Below are 16,146 nucleotides of genomic sequence, written 5' to 3' on the forward strand. Positions count from 1 at the left end.
ATTTCAGCAAACTGCAGCACCAATTACATCAATAGCATACATATAGTTGCCACTGTATGAGCTAATGCAGTCTAATACACCAGCAATTCAATAAAGCCTGCTTTCAAAAGGTATGAATAGTGTTTGGGGGAGATGTTGATTCGACTTTATGGCCATTTCGGAGGTTGTTTGTCTTGTTGTTGTTTCCCATTAATCTTAGAGCTGTTTCTAATATTTAAGTCTGTCCTCACTGGCACAAATAGAGTGGACAGAAAAACTGTCATTGTAATGAATACGATGCACACAACAGCTAGACCTATTGCACAGCTGTTCTGTTATGCAGTATAAGATGATGGAAGGTGTACCTCATAAACAGACAACTGAGTGACAGCAAGAGAAAACACGCAAAAAAAGACACATCCCACAAACTGTTCAAACTGTCATTAGTTAACTTAATTCACTCACCCCCCAAGGCAATAACAGCTGTAGCTCCATTACCAGTGTGGCCGTGTCTGTCAGCTCCCCGATGCATTTGTATCTTGAAGGCTTTGCTTGACCTGTCTTAATATCAAAATCATTGTCCAGGCATTTGGAAAAAAATGGTCTCTTCACTCCTTTACAAGTAAAAGAAGTTGGACAGTGCCCAGTCAAACTCTCCTGCTGCAGAGCAGTCTATGTCATCTACCCATTGCAAATGTTTCCACATTTTTCCCAAACAATTGTTTCAACACTAATTAAAATAAGTAGCCCATGGAAATTAAATGATCATTACAGCTAAATATATTTTTTCTAACAAGGCTGTGGCTTCTGTAGCTTTCTGTCCAAGAAAATTACCTTTGGAAGACGAACATAAAGTGTGAACTTTCTGTGTCGCCGTTCAGATACTTAGTGGAGCAGCGAACTCTAGCCAGTAACAAATGGAATCAGCTGACCAACTCACACTGCAGAAAAACCCTTAGCCCTAACCCAGCTAACGGAGCAGAGCCGCTGCTCTCCACCTCTCGAGATATGATGTTAATAAAAGCACTGCAGAGCACTCCACCCCCCTCACTTTTTTTATTTTTTTATTTTTTTAATTTTTGTTTATCTTATACAGGCAGGAGACTGTTACATTTGCTTTCAAAATAATACATTAGTTTATGCAATTAACTATTTAAAATTAAAGGGTTACAGACCATTTATATTTTCTGCCAGCTTCATATTGTATTTCAGGTGACTAAAGACACCGTTAAATAGTTTAGTACACAGTATACTGGAGCAAAAGACTTAAAATAGTGCCCCTATTTTATTTAGTCAGAATTGAGATTCTGAATCAAATTGTTATCCAAGTATCGGGATAGTATTTAAACTACAGTTACAGTGGGACAGCTCAGTTGAAAACCGATATGAGGGTCGGAAAGCTCACCAGCGACATCTGTTTGTTAGCAGTGTGCCCCTGCAAAAAAGACACCCTGACAAACAACACAGCCCCCATCAAAAGATAGTCAACATCAAGCCCAACAACTTTTCTGGGGGAAACGCTGTTAATTATATCTATATCTGAAGTTGAAAGATGATGGTATGTTGCTTGAAAAAGAAATGTAAGGTGATCCTAAGTGAAAAGCTTTTTATTTCTCATTACATTTCAATACCAGCTACCATTGGTACCAATGGTACAAACATTTTAGCTATGTTTGTACCATTTGTATAGTATGATGGACTACATTTTTTGTTGTCCACCTGATGCCTTGCTCACACACACACACACACACACACACACACACACACACACACACACACACACACACACACACAGTCCCTATACATACATATAAGGACCAGCTTGAAGGCCAGACTTTGCTGTTGTATTGACTCATTAAAATTGTCTGGTGTTCCTTTTTTTGTACACAAAGGAGTTGGAGTCTTGAATTCCCAGATACAGTATAAGTCAGTTCCCATTGTTTCTGCTTGTCACTTCTGATGACTTTGTTACAGAGGAAAGACAAGTATTGTGCGTGTGTCTGTCCGTCTGTGTGTGTCCATGTTCCTGGTGTAGTATTTGCATGCAGGTTTTGTGCATGAGTTGAATCATGTGCTTTAATACCCAGTCTTTCTCTTGACATCAATGTTTCCTCACAAGATACAGACAAATGCAAAGTGGAGGCATTGGGAAGAGCCTTTAGATTTTAGCCTTGTTTTAAAAGACTACAACCGTTGTGTCTCCACATGCTTAGAGTCCGAATTGCTTTTAATGAGCCAGGGTCCAAGAGTAAGACAATAAATTCTGCATTTAAGGATCAAATGACAGGCAATTAGAAGTGATTAACCTCGAGGCCCGTAGTAGTGATTTTGTTGATTGGTTGTGAATGTTAATATCACAATATTTATACAGAATAGGTGGACTGAACAAGCCAGCTGAGTAAATGGTAAATGCGCTTTTCTAGTCTACTGATGGACACTTGTCAAACACACTTTTCATACACTGATGGCAGAGGCTGCCATGCAGGGTGCTGACCTGCTCATCAGGAGCAATTTGTAGTTGCTAAAGTTTATTACGTTTCTCCTAACGCAACAGGTCTCAAAATCTAGTGTTCTTTTGAAGGAGACCTTCTCCTCAGGTGTCAAAGATGTAGCCTTTATTAGTTATATTCTTCAATAAATTTGGTGTAAATGGTACAATCTGTTGAAACAGTGAGTTCAAACAGCTGCTGGAAGGTCCGACGCACTTTAGACATGAAAACAGACAGGGTGGTACAGTGATGCTGCGACAAACTTACACTTTTTACAAGGACAGAAACATCTTAATGCATTGTAATTAATTCCAAAATTACAAGAGGGCAAAAATGATTTAGAATTCACCGTAGCTGCTTCACAAAGTTTGTTACATTTCTCCTCATGCAACAAGTCTTACAATAACATGATTTGTTAAGGGATATTGTGGTTAGTAGTTCAATGGTTAGTTGAAACATACAGTCTGCTGCTAACATCAGCAGGTTAAGAGAGCCCAGGTCAGACAGTGTTTAATCCCTTATGATTCTTGTTGTGGCTTCTCCTTGTTTGTGTCGTTGATGACATCCGTTGAGTGATCAGAATTGCATCATGGGGAGGTTCACACCTGTACTTACAGCTGTCCAGTTGTGATTGGATAACTCAGTATGGATGGTGATGCCAAATGTGAACAGGGCCTTTGATATGCAGGATGGAACCAGGACCTTCCAATTAGTGGACGACCCGCTCTAGCTCCTGATCCTCACTTCTTGCTGTATAAGGAAGCACATGTCACCATTCTAAGATTCAATATGCATTCACCTTCTAATTTAAAGCCAGTTAAAGGGTTTTCAGTTCAGCAGACTAGCATGGGAGGAAATCATGTGAGCACTAAGAGAACATACTGTACATGCTCCACACAGAAAGACACAGCCGGACATTTCTCATCACAACATCTGCAGAACAAACACAAAATGACTCCTCTCCTCTCCTCTCCTTATTTTATGAAATACAACTGTTTGTGTGTGTGCTTGTGCAATAATGCCATGTTTACTTTATATTCCACAGCTTCTTTCCACATTCTTGTAAACAGCTTGGCTTCTGTTAAATGCACACACAAACACACACGGAGAAATCCCCCCACACAATCGAATGGATTTATGACAGATAAGCAGAGTCACGATGACTTTCTGTGAGAAAAAAGAACAAGTGGAGGAAGGGAGAGAGAGCGACTGATCCAGAGATGCAGTTGATGTGCTTGTGGATTTTTCGTTGAATGTTCTCTAATGTGAAGGCAGGCCATTGCCGTGGAAACGGATTAGTGACCTAAATCACAGCAAGGTCCCACTCAGGTACACTCTGGTTGTCTGCTTATATGCACATTTTTTCTTGCTTGTGTTGGTTGTGTGAATGTGCGTGCACATTTTTTTATTACAGTGGGTACATTTGTGTGCATGCATAATAAGGTTGAGTTGTTGGTACGTGTGTATTGTAGTCAGCATATTGCTGCATAAACAAAAGCTGTGTGTGGTGAATACGTTCTGCATAGTAAACACCTAAATTGTGTGTGTGTGTGTGTGTGTGTGTGTGTTTGTGTGTGTGTGTGTGTGTGTGTGTGTGTATGTGTGTGTGTGTGTGTGTGTGTGTGTGTGTGTGTGTGTGCGCGCGCGCCCGGATCAGCAACTTTGTCAGTAAATAGTAGGAACAAAGTGGCGTGTTTAGAAGCTAAAACAGGGTCAAAACGTATGACTGGTTTTGTTCTTAGAAAATTGCTGCTCTGCTGTGAGGACACTGATCACTGATGGTCAGGTATGAAAACGGTGACAGAATAATGACATTTTGAAAGTTCAAAGAATATTTTAATACTTAAAGCTATGGTCTACGTTTTGAGAAAAAATGTGAAAAAAAAGTAGATGCTTTTACAAAGCGACTTACAATAAGTACATTTGTCACGTGAAAGAAATCGATAAAGTAGAAAAGAAAAAATAGAAACAATTTTCAAGCCCTCATCTGAGCAAAGTAGCTGCTATTTATCAAGGATACCTTAAGTACATAAGTCACTGAGCAGCCTTTGTTTGCTCTTAGCGATGGTGGTACCAGCTGGCCAGCTGATGTAGTAGAGCGAAGTGCTCGCACTGGGGCGTGTGGTCTGACCAGTGTTTGGAGGTAGATGTGTGCAGTTCCATTGACGGCCTTGAAGGCCAGCACCGTTGTCTTGAATCGGATGCGGGCCGCAGCAGGAAGCCAGTGGAGGTCAGGGAGGAGAAGGGTCACATGGGAGAATTTGGGTAGATTGAACGATTTGTGCTGCAGCATTCTGGATACGTTGTAAAGGTTTAGTTGCAGATGCTTGGAGTCCAGCCAAGAGCGAGTTGCAGTAGTCCAGGTGGGAGATGACCAGCGTTTGGACCAGGAGTTGCGTTGCGTCCTTTGTGAGGAAAGGCCAGATCCTGCGGATGTTGTAGAGGGCAAATATGCAGGATTGGGCCACCGTGGTGATGTTGGGGGTGCAGGATAGTCTGTCGTCGAGGATTATGCCCAGGTTCCTCGCAGTCGATGAAGGCGATACTGTGACGTCCTCGACAGTGACTGACAGGTCCATGTGAGGGCAGTCTTTTCCCGGGATGAAGAAGAGTTCAGTTTTACTAAGGTTGAGGTTGAGATGATGTGCAGTTGTCGAAGCGAGATGCCTGCCAGACATTCCAAGATGCGCGTTGCAACGTGGGCATTCGAGGATGGGGGAAAAGAGAGGAACAGTTGGGTGGCGTCAGCATAACAGTGGTAAGAGAATCCATGTGATGTGATTGCAGAGCATAGTGATCTAGTGTATAGTGAAAACAGAGGTGGTCCTAGTACTGAACCTTGAGGAACACCAGTTTCCAGAAAGCAGAGTTTGGACAGGGAGTCATTCCATGTGTTAGAGCAGAGTCAGCGATGCCAAGTTTGGCCAGAGTGGAGAGGAGGATTTGGTGGTTGACTGTGTCAAACGCAGAGGATAGGTCGAGGAGAATGAGGACTGATAAGTGGGATGAGGCTCTGGCGGCACAGAGCGACTCAGTCACTGTGAGGAGGGCCGTCTCAGTGGAGTGAGCAGTCTTGAAGCCTGGCTGATTAGGGTCAAGGAGGTCGTTTTGTGAAAGGTAGGAGGACAGTTGGTTGTAGACGGCACGTTCCAGGGTTTTGAGGAATTGAGGAATGAAAGAAGAGATACAGGTCTGTAGTAGCGGATGTCAGCTGAGTCTAGGGTGGGTTTCTTTATGAGTGGCTTTACTGTAGCTGAAAGCAGCTGGAATATGGCCTGAAGTGAGGGAGGAGTTGATCAGGGTGGTGAGGAAAGGCAAGATGTCGTGTGAGATGTTTTGGAGAAGAGAGGAGGGAATCGGGTCGTGGGAACAGGTGGTGGCATGGTTAGATGCAACTAGTGTGTGAACATTTTCAGAGGAGAGAGGGCTGATCGAGGGGGGTGATCGAGCTACCTCTGAACTTTGGCCATATTTGAGAGATTACACCTTTAATGTTACAAATCAGATAGTAAGGAACTGTGTCTTGTGACTGGTACATTTCTGGCATTTACAAAAGCCAGGTCAAATGAATCTAGGGATTAGATATCCCCCTTTCTTTTTTTTTACATCAGTCATCAGTGTTTCTCCTTGTCACGGTCTGAATGGAAGCTGAATGAGCGTGTCTGTACAGCTGCAGGCCTCAATTCAGAGGAAAGGGAGGAGAAAAAAAGGGGAGTCGGACAGAGACGAGTGAGGACAATGGCTGTGTCTCAATTCAGGGACTGCATCCTTCAAAGGGCGCATTTGAAGGCCAATTACGTCACGCCGTGCAAAGGCTGTCCCAATTCGAAGGCTCCTTCAAATGCACCCCACAAATGCGGCCTTCTTTTCCCTCTCTTTGGAGGACGCACTGCTACTATCCTTCGCGGCCTCCCATATCCCAAGATCCTTTGCGTGCCCGAAACAGAAGAAAGAAAGAAGGTCACTTTCGCGGGCCTGGGCAGCAGAAATCATGACGTAAGGGTAAGGGGCGGGAACATCTGGTGACGCAACCAGGAAATGCTCCGAAGGCTAGACCGTCCCATTTAACAACGGTGGACGCAGCTTTCAAAGGTCCCTCCGCAAAGGCCGCGCCCTTCGAAGGATGCAGCCCTTGAATTGAGACACTGCTAATGGCTGTGATAAAATGTGATGGAAGAGGAGAATAGGAGAGAAGTTTACCATAGACCAGGATCCTGGTTTAATCCATCAATTAGGCTGAGTGATCAGAGAGATGTTCCCTAAGCCTCATCCACCCATTTGTAGCTCTTCTCTCTCCTTAAGTGGAATTAAGAATAGTCAATTCTCGCTGTCTCCAAAAATGACATACATCACCATCCCATCTCATCAAAACAATATGACATTTGCAGCAGGTGCAAGGGACCTTCATCGTACGGTGGTAGTTTGGTTAGGTTTAGAAGAAAACTACTTGCTTAGGTTTATGATGACATTGTTTGAATTCAATCAGAGGCATGTTGTCATTTTTTTTCCCTTTTTAGTACAGAATAGAAGACAAAGTGCTACCTAAAGGTAGTCTCATATTTATATCTGTAACACTACTCCTGTTGATAATATAGCACTTTGAAATGTTCACATTCACAGTTCATATATGCAAAGCTTATATGCTTAAAGCACACAAAGAGAAAAACACCAGTTAAGCTTGCAGGATGAGTGAGTCTTTGCTTTGTTAGGGGGTGACATTTCTTCTTAGAGCAGGAATAAAAGAGGGGAGAGATTGGACAAATGAGAGAAAGTTAAAGACAGAGCAGAAATCCTTTTGTTTGGAGTGATGTCTCCACAAAAGAGTGGGGCAGAAATGCAGAAATCTGCCTGTTTTGACAATTGCATCCCTCCAAAAGAGAAAGAAGACATAGAAAATCTGTTAGAGAAAGAACAGTTTTAATCCTTAACTTCAGACTCACACCTCTCAGAGGGTAGAGCCACAGCAGTGAATGGTACACTAAGCATTACATGCACTGACACACACACACACACACACACACACACACACACACACACACACACACACACACACACACACACGCACACACACATTAAGTCTGCAGTAGATTTCCATGTAAAGTGACAGCAGGGTCAGCGTTGGCATTTTAACTGCTGACCCATTTGTCTAGATGAGGACCATTCTCTTTGTCTGACAAACACACAAACAATAGTGCATGGCTGCAGCACTCACAAAAACATGGATGAACAAAGGTATGATTTAAATCATCCATCCACATGCCATCACCTTTCTTATTCCACCCTAAAGACTACCTTCTTCCTGTCCCTAAGAAAGATGAACATTTTGCATTGCATCTATTCACTTCACACACCACCAGAGTTGGTGTGTGTGTGTCTGTTTCTGCAGATAGACACATGGTGTGGTAGTAGCTGCCTACATGACCCCAGGGTATATCAATTCACATTCAGTACATTAAATCGATCTTGACACAAGTAGAATTAGATGGAAACAAATGAAAACAATAGAAGTAGCTTATAAAGGCTCTCTGTGTTCATGCTCCTTTTCTCAGCATTATTGTGAATGCATCCCTGTAGCACGATGGATTGTGTAGCTCGGGGAACTAGTGTGTACCTGGTAGGGCTATCTGGCTTGCAGGTCTATAGAGCAGCCTTTTTCAGGCACTCTGCATATATTTGGGCAGTTTAAGCAATGTGGGTTTTCAAAAGCTGTTACTGATAATTCCAAACACTGTACTTCAGATGTTTTAATCTAACAAATATGAAGTGAAGGGGAAACATTTTAGCTTTTGTTTTATTTTATTTTAAATATAAATTTTAAATCCTCGTTTGTTCCAGTTTGGAGTTTTCGGCCCCCTTTGCTTCCTGCTTCAAATATCTTAGTTCTCACTTTAATATAGGAACTTACTTAATGCAGAATGAGTTTATGCAGTGAAACAGTGGGGTGGTGGAGTGTGTGTGAGATAGAGTGTGTGTGTGAGGTAGAGTGTGTGTCCTAAATATCTAAATGTGTAATAATAATTTGGTGTTCAACATGTGTCCGACTAATCTCTTACCCTTGAACTACTGTCTACCTGCAAAGTAATAAATCACCCTGAGTGTGTGTGTGTGTGTGTGTGTGTGTGTGTGTGTGTGTGTGTGTGTGTTTATGAGTGAGTGAGTGACTGTAATAAATCAATCTTTCCATGGGTTTCCTCCAGTGCTGTGCTGCAGTACACTGATTATAGAGAGAGTATCAGTCACAGAAGGAAAGAGTAAAGGCAACCAGAATAGGAAAAGATAGAGAGAGAGAGAGAGAGAGAGGGATAGAAGAGATATAGCTGTGTATGATCCCATTCATTTCAAAATTTCTCATTAACACACGTGCGGACACACACAAACGCTCATACAAACAGTTGGATGTAACAGCTGGAAACCCTAACCTTGGCAGTGTTCATGTCTTACACCAGGGACTAGAACCCATGACCCCATCTATCCACTGAGCTCTCTATGCCATCCACTAATTATTTCTCGTGTTGGGTTAATACCAAACATGCATCTGTTCACAAGTGTAATCTGTATTATAAATGTGTGTCATATATAATCACACTATTCTAGGAATGAATATGCACTTAAACAGTGATGAAACAGAGTATACTGAACGCAATAATTCAGCATCAGTACTCTGTAACTATGACAACAACAACTTACTACTTGAGATATGTGGGACATTCCAGCACATAACATACATATGTATTGTGACCATTACCATACCATTATTAGATTTATACAGTAAATTTACTGTATTGACTTATGCGGGCTCATTAGCAAATGGAAACCGAATGTGAGTACAATGAATATTGACCATTCAGGAACCACAGATTGATTGTCATGTGTCATATGTCACAGTCAGTCAGGCAGCATGCAGCTCCAATCAGGATAATTATGAGTTAGTGAAATATAGACGATTATTGCAAATGGTGATCCACATAGTACCATCTGTTCTGCTCTGCTGAACACACACACACACACACACACACACACACACACACACACACACGCACGCACGCACAAGGACAGGTGTGCAAGAAAGGAAGCTGTTGAAACAGAGTGAGCTGGACACACAAACACAGACTCTTAGGGATTACTGCTTTCACTGACAGTTGAGAGTTGCTTTCATTTCATTTGGTCAGTGAACAGACTGCCTATACACAACAGAAGTGGGGGTAGTGATGGAATGTAACTAAGGACATTCACACATCCACTGTACTTAATTAAAATGTTGAGGTACTTGTACTTTAAGTGAGCATTTCCATTTTCTGCTACTTGCTGCTTCCACCCCACTTCATTTAGGAGGAAAATATTGTACTTTTTACTCCACTACATTTATTTGATAATTTTAGTGACTAGTTACTTTGCAGATTACATTTTGCATCACAGCATAAGTAGCACATTTTAAAATGTATTTATTGTGTCAGCAATCTGATTTAAAAAAAAACCAGACTGATACCAACAATCGGAAAATGCTGAATACCAGATACAATAATCAGCCAGGTTAAATATATGTACAATTTACTTTTACTTGTACTTTGTCAGATATTTACTTTTGATATGTAAGTACAGTCAATGTCAGATACTTTCACTCAAGAACTATTCGTTTTGATGACTTTCACTTTTACCAAAGTAATATTTTAACATGGTATCTTTACTTTTACTCAAGTATGACTTTTGAGAACTAGGGGACTATACAACACTGCACAGGGGTAATGGTGAAATGGTCTGGCATGTTTTCATTTGACACACTGCTGAATTTTCCTGATAAGATGAGATTCAACATTAGCAAATAACTAAAATTGTTAAGAATATACCTTTAAAGCTGGATTACTTTTGGTCTTGGTTTCAAAGTACTGAATTGCAATGCAAAAATAATTTTACTGTTGGGTATTTTGAAGCCAGTATGCTGAACATCTAATAATAATTTTGCAATGACATTTTTCCTTTGTGAACATACTACAGTACATGTTCAAGACACTGCTAGAATTAGTATATAGTTGTTGGGAGATGGTAGCTGAGCCAAAATGACAAATGACACAGAGATATACAGATTGTTCCTTGTTGCTGTCCACATCATTCAAGTACATCATTCAGCATCCTCCCTCAGATCCATGGACAGTAAGAAGTAGTCTCTCTCAAACAGGGGAAAGCGTGCAAGAGTGCATAAGCTAAACACTCTGAGCTGTGATGGGTCTGATATGTTTACTGTATTTTGTTTACTGTGTGCTGTATCAGTAGTGTTATCCGCATACACTCTACGTTACACAGAAGCTTTTGGCACTGGTATGACAGGAAAGGTAGAACAGGACCAAAGGCGATGCTTGGAGTTCTTGTAAGGTCAGCACACATCGCACTCATCACTCACACACACACACACACACACACACACACACAATCTTTCTCTGTGTGTCTTGAGTGACGGCTTTGCTTTTGCCTTTAGGCCAATAGTGACCTCCAAGTTGAGTCTCTCTCTGTATATGTGTTAGTGTGTGTGTGTGTGTGTGTGTGTGTGTGTGTGTGTGTGTGTGTGTGTATTCTTGTGTTTGTGTGACCTGATTTGTCAATGAGGCAGTGTTTTCAGCAGACACCATTGTGTGGCAGGGACTGCTCCTTTTGTAACAGGTTAGAAGACACACATAGCATGCATGACTGCACACACACACACACACACACACAGACACACACACACACAGTTTACTCCTCTGTGTGAAACATGAAGCACCAATCTCCTAGCCTCTCTGTTGCCTTGGGCCTAGTTGGCTGCTCACACTGTACATGTTAATGGATACAGGCTTGATCTAATGTCTTACCAGAAATGTAGAGATTTAGACACACTTATATAAAAGACAGCCAAAAGTATTAAATGCAGAAGCGCAGAGTTCAGGCTTTCTCAGATCTGGCATTAAAGTCTTTATTAACACATAAGTCACATAATTATTTTTGAATCATACCGTTAGAGCTCATCAGTCAGTCATTCTTATAGTTTCTTTTTTGATGAAAGTAAGTACAGTATATGGACCCTTGATCTACCAATGCATGATGTTGTGCATTTAGCCAGAAGTAGGTGAAGAGAAGTCCAGTTGGTTTACATTGGTTAAATTAAAATCCTCAGCACTCCACAATACTAGTTCTGTTTATGTTCATGTTTAAAGTGTAAATATAATTCATATTAAATGCTTCAATATCTAATGCAAGGCTAACATCAAAAAACAATGAGGAAAGATCTAATGGTGTTACAACAAAAGATGTTACAATAAACCAACAATCCAAAACTCATCCATAGAACCACCATGCATTAGGGCAAAGAAAAGGTCCAGAATGTGAAAATGGGATGTGTATTGGTTTTGATTTATGTTACAGTAGAAAACCTGAAAATGAGATTATCAGGGAAGAATAAGTAAAAATGCCCACCACCACAGAGACTTGGATTCAATCCATGGCTGTGTTGCTTCTGGCTCCGTCAGGCTCTCTGATTGCTTTTTACCAAGGAAATGTATGATTTGCAAACCAACTCCATTTTGGGTTTTATTTCTAAAAAGTAGACTGCTCTTGGCCTTAAAGTAGAGCCAACTACTCTGTGAACATGGGGACCGTTTATAATTGTGTGCCTTACTCACATTCTGGTTTGCTCTCAGGAGAGTGATTGATAGCCCCTCCATCTCTTGTGCTGGATCTCCATGTGTGTGAATGCTGAACTACATATCTATCTATCTTGCATCTTTGCATCTATCTATGCAAAATGAGAGCACAGGCAAGTTCTCACTCTTTGGTTTTATGGTGTCTGATGCTTAAACCTGCTGTTCACTGTCCACATTTTGGATAGCTGAAATGTGTGCCATTGTCACTACATTGTACATGAACTAGAAATAAAGTGAGAGGATTCCCTAATAGTATTATTCTCCACTGTAAATTCCCATTTTCCACATTTTTCTTTTGATGATATTCTAAATGTTCCATATCAAATGACGAACCATTTAATGATACTACAGTTTAATGTTACTGTCATTATTTCATTATTTGTAAAATTTTTGTATTGTGTATTTTTCTGGTGTATTAGATAGCTCTTGATATGAGAACTGTGAGCCTCAGCTACCATTGGCATGGTCAAGAAGCCAATCACAGGCACAAATCGGAGCTATAGACAAAAACAGCCCCTTCCAGGTAGACAACTGGTGGTTGATTTGCATTGTTGCAAATGCGTTATTAATAATGGCATGTGAAAGCATCAACATGCATTTTAAATGGATTAGATGCTTACACTTTGAAATATCATCATGAATAAACACAAATAAAATATATGTAAGCTAGTGCGTGATGCAGGGCTTGCCACTTGGAAATAATTGTAAACAAGCATTTTGATTGGGTCAATATTGACCCAGAATTAACCCATCGTTCCAAAATGGAAGCGCTCAAAGAGACTTTAGCATCCTCCTCTTTATTAGGATGTTGGTTAACAAATTGTTCTTGGGTGTCATCTTACTTTTGTATTTACACAATTGTATGTAAAGGTTGGACTTTACATATATGCAATAATCTTATCTAATATTTTCTAACATCTTTTTGTACTGATAATTAAATAGGGAAAGTTTAATGGACTTATTTGTAAGAAAAGTTGATTTTTGAGTCTCATTCCCAACTTTTCAAATATGACGCTGGGATTGTAGGACAGTTTGGCTGCCACACCAAAGTGTCAGTTTTTGACGAAATGGGAGTGAGAATTCTATCCATCTATGCCTAGAAACTACTCCCTCTGTTAGTCATCTGACAGTCCATGCAGAAATTGAACTGGACTACTTCTGGACGCTCAGAATAACTCCTTCTACTTTACAACTCGATATCTTAATAATACAATAGCATATACTGTGTGTAAGAACAATTATCAACTGAAATACTGAAGAGAACCAAACATTTCAGAAAATGCACCAAATAGCCATTAGCAATTCCTTTCCAAAGTGGTTTAGAGATTTGTTCTTTATAGACAACTTAAAGCTCTGGTCTACGATCTGAGAAAGGTTTGAAAAAAGCATCCCCCCACACACACACCCCTCCCCTCTGTGCTCCTTAACCCCTCCCCTCCGAGCTTGTATCGCTCTCCCCTCGGAGTCCCGCGACACACCCCCTCCGGCTACAAGCTTTTTTTTTTGCTTTTTTTTTTCTCTTCAACGAACTTTATACCTCCCGCAACAAGCACCAAGAGCAACAAGCCGGCAGAAACCAAATACAGCCCAGCTTTGAATGCGGAGTAACGATGTCGGATTCACAGATAAAGTTATTACAATGCACGTTGAAACTAATGTAAATCTTGTAAGTCATTACAATGTCCACAGCTAAGCTCCACAGCCAAGCTAGCGTAACGTCATTAGCATGTTACAGCTACGTTACCTTACAGCTACGTAATAAGTTACAACAGCTAAGTTAGCCACTTCTAAAAGTTATTGAGGGCCAAGAGACTAACAGATGCTGCCGTCAGCTTTCATCACAACGATCGCTTCCACATTGTGGCTGAAAAACAAACCTGTGTGAGTCTCGGAGCAGCTGTGTGTGTCCCAGCTGCTGTCAGCAGCTGGGACACACACAGTTGCTCCGAGACTCACACAGACCGCGACACAAACGTGTCCGTAAACCGTAATCTCTTGTTTATGACAGATAAGACACACAAATACACACATCGTAACGCGTTTATGATAATCCATCATATTGATTTAGCAAAGGCTTCGTTGAAAACAAACGGACAAGACCGGGAGGAGGGTTAGCAAAACAGTTGAGTAGTGACCGGGCGAGAGGTTGTTATGGAGAAATAAATCCGGACAAATAAGATAAAAATCCGGAAATAAATCCGAAACCCCTCCGCTTCGCTTTGGGATTTCATCCATAGCTTCATTCATCTTACTTGCTGCTTCATTTAGCTGCCACGAGCAAATAAATAGGCTGATTTGGTGTAAACATGTTAGCAATGTTAGCTTGTTGTTAGCTTACAATGCTAGCATAGAGGCTAACGTCTCCGTCGAACAAGTAAACAAGTGTTGACAATCCTGCAGAGACAGACACCGTCTAATAACACAGAAACAAACTAACGGCAGCTTTCACAGTCATAAGCAGCATCGGCATGAAAGTTATCTGTGTCACAACATCCACAATAAAGACGAAGGTTACCTGCTCAACAGAAACGCCGCTGTATCAGCACCGGGTCCATATCTTCACGGACCTTTCGCCACCGTTCAAATGATGACCCGATGTTTATTCGGTTTGAGCCCTCTTTGTTTCACATCTCGCTTTGTGTCTTTTCAGTGACAGACTTTCTTTCTTTGACTCTTTGTCGGTGGGGCGAGCAGAGGCAGCTGAACTGCTCAGGGCAAAACAAACCTCTTGTCCGCTTGTAGTTTCAAATGCGGAAGTGGGTCGGGACCAGACGTGAGCAGGAGCAGGAGAGTGATCGAGGATTGGATCGGAAAATTGATCCAATAGGAGCCATCCGGGCCGGATGGTTCCTATTGGTCAATTTCTTTTCAGTTTTACAGACACTAGAGAGAATGGATTTTTTTGGTTCCTTTTACTCTTCACATTGTGTAGGTGGTACTATTGGGTCATAACCACCATCTAAATGATGTTAATAATAATAACAAATCTTTCAAGATTTGCTATAGACCATAGCTTTAACGAAGACAAACAGAAGTGCTCAACAACACTGGGAGATGCACATTTACAATGTTGATCTCATTATTTTCCACTTCTTACCCTTGTCTTTAAGAAACTAGGGGATTTGATTGGCTGGCTGCTTTGTACTCTCTGAGGAGGCCAACAGAGTGTGCCTGTTGAAAGAGAGGGAAATGTATTGCTCTCTGTTGTGGTGTCCCCTATGGACAGGCCTAATTTATACCACGCAAACACACACACAAATCATCCCTCCAAAGGAAATATTAGCAGGAAAAAAATGATGTCAGGGGACAGGGCACACCGTTTGTGTGTGTGTGTGTGTGTGTGTGTGTGTGTGTGTGTGTGTGTGTGTGTGTGTGCGGTTGATTATACACATGAGTATGTCATGGAAATGTTGTGACTGCTCTACATCTCCTTCTCTTTTCACAATGGCAAAGTAACACCTGTTATGCAAAACACCACAGCCTGGATAAGCCCTGTTGCCAGATCCAATGAATCAGCAGGCAGCATGTTTTGTTTAGCCATTCTGGCCATTCCTCTGATTTGTTAGTATCATTGCTTGCCCCAGTTGGTCAGTGTTGAACCATTCAGAGCAACTCAGAAATCAAAACAAACTTCAAATCAAATCAGAGCTGACAATAAAAGTAGTGGTTGAGTTTATGTGGTGGAAGTTTCCCGTCATCTGTTTCTCCTCATGTTAGTACTGGCTGTCTGTAGGTGTGTGACTATATGCTTGTAGCATGAGTCTCTCTGCCATCATGGTTGTTACTGTAACTGTTCCCAGAGGACACAGTGGCTTAAGGGTTAGGCCGACATGATCTCACAGAGTCATAAAAGAGAAAGACAGAGATAATGAAGAAGGGAGAGTGAAAGAGTCGGACTTGTGTAAACCAACTCTAGCCCACTTAAAGGAACAATTCACCTAAACATGAAAATTCAGTCATTATCTACTCACCCCCATGCTGAGGGAAAGTGGTGTAATGTTTTGTGAAAT

General features: G+C 41.3%; 1 protein-coding gene across 7 annotated transcripts in view; it reads left to right on the forward strand.

The window, feature by feature from the left end:
- Window positions 1-16,146, forward strand: part of tenm3 (teneurin transmembrane protein 3) — a 454,093-nt gene that overhangs the window by 172,920 nt on the left and 265,027 nt on the right. The window lies entirely within an intron of this gene.

The sequence above is a fragment of the Pagrus pagrus genome (assembly GCF_965226575.1).
Source record: "Pagrus pagrus genome assembly, chromosome: 2".
Lineage (NCBI taxonomy): Eukaryota > Metazoa > Chordata > Actinopteri > Spariformes > Sparidae > Pagrus > Pagrus pagrus.